Source organism: Seriola lalandi, unplaced genomic scaffold (assembly GCF_002814215.2).
Source record: "Seriola lalandi dorsalis isolate HSWRI2012SDOR001 ecotype SW California unplaced genomic scaffold, Sedor1 jcf7180002046669, whole genome shotgun sequence".
Taxonomy (NCBI): Eukaryota; Metazoa; Chordata; class Actinopteri; order Carangiformes; family Carangidae; genus Seriola; species Seriola lalandi.
Window position 1 is genome coordinate 1 of NW_019517233.1, and position 1,509 is coordinate 1,509.

Consider the following 1,509-nt stretch of genomic DNA (forward strand, 5'->3'; position numbering starts at 1 on the left):
TGGTCAGTATTCCTAATGTGGATGGATGTGAACAGTCAAACACTTTTCCCCTTAGCTGCAGACGTGGAGTCAGTGAAGCAGTCACACGGTGAGTGTTGTAAAAGCCTTTAAGCCGTTAACTGTGGGTCTATTCCATGTTCTGTGGTTTTGTGGTTATTTTAGTGCTTTATTTTTAACTCAGTCAACAGCAGTGAATACAGAATTCATTTTTTTAAAAGTTAAAAGTTTTTTGGCGGTTAAAGCGGGCAGAGAAATTGTGGGCAAACCTTCCCCGTTAACCTTTTAAAATTTAGACATTTGTAAAAGAGCACATCTCGAACCTGAAATGAAATGACATAATGAACATTTGCTGAAAGTGTGACGTGACGGTGGGTGTTATCATCATGTCAATAACAGACCAGAATTCTTCTCATTATAGTAATACTGACTTCAGCCAGCCCACCCTTACCCTCCGCCCTCACAACAAATTTTGTAACCAAAATCTTTTCCCTTTACTGACATGATTGTACAATTAGATGACAAAACAGTCTCAACTCAACAGGTCAATGTAGTAACCCTTGAGCTTCTGATGCTTCTGCCTCCTGTTCAATGCATCTACAATTTGTATTGTCAGTTTGTTCTAGTGCCAGACTGATTTCACTCTTACAAATATGACTGTCGTAGTATTTGCTCTTTACCATACACAGCTGACACAGCTGTTGTTTTGGATTGTGGGGCTCATATCTGGGTTCTGTCAAGGCTGGAGAGGTGAACTCTGCTTTGTTTTTGTGCAGGCTGGTTACGGGTATGGCCTGCCCATCTCTCGACTGTATGCGCGGTACTTTCAAGGAGACCTGAAGCTGTACTCTCTGGAGGGTTATGGAACTGATGCCGTGATCTACATTCGGGTAATTGAGTTTTTTTTTTTTTACACATACAAACAAATCTCTCCAAAGAAAGGCAGAATGGGTGCACGTGTTTTCAACTTTCTCTCAATTTTTCTGATAGGCACTCTCCACAGAGTCTATCGAGAGGCTTCCTGTGTACAACAAGTCAGCGTGGAAACACTACAAGACGATGCATGAGGCCGACGACTGGTGCGTCCCGAGCAAAGAGCCCAAGGACATGACAACGTTTCGTAGTTTCTAGATTCAAATGACAAATGGTCCGGTAGCAAAGTGTGCAAGAGAGGTTGTAGTAATTGAATGGTTTGGGTGTGCGTGTAATGCTAGTCAATCAGTTAAGATTTCTTTGTCCAGTAAGTCAATAGAAAGAATAATAGAACAAGGTTTTAGTGCCATATATTTCATATAGAACAGTAGTTTTTGGTATAAACATTGTGGAGTTTAGCAACTTTCACTCTAAAAAAAAAATTCTACTTCTATAACTGGGAATAACCAGGACCAGCTTTCTAGAGAGACACGCCGCTGTTCAAAGGGAGGCCCAACCAATACTACATTTTTGAGGTCAGTACTTTTTCATTGATATTTGAGTCTTAAAAAAATCTTGACTGATTGCTCGGCCAATACT

At 40.7% G+C, this 1,509-nt stretch overlaps 1 long non-coding RNA gene across 1 annotated transcript; it reads left to right on the plus strand.

Moving 5' to 3' along the window:
• On the plus strand, positions 1-1,503 carry LOC111648724 (uncharacterized). Its single transcript, XR_002760197.2, has 3 exons — positions 1-88; positions 774-887; positions 988-1,503. It is a non-coding gene; the product is annotated as an uncharacterized LOC111648724 (long non-coding RNA).
• The last annotated feature ends 6 nt before the right edge of the window (positions 1,504-1,509 follow it).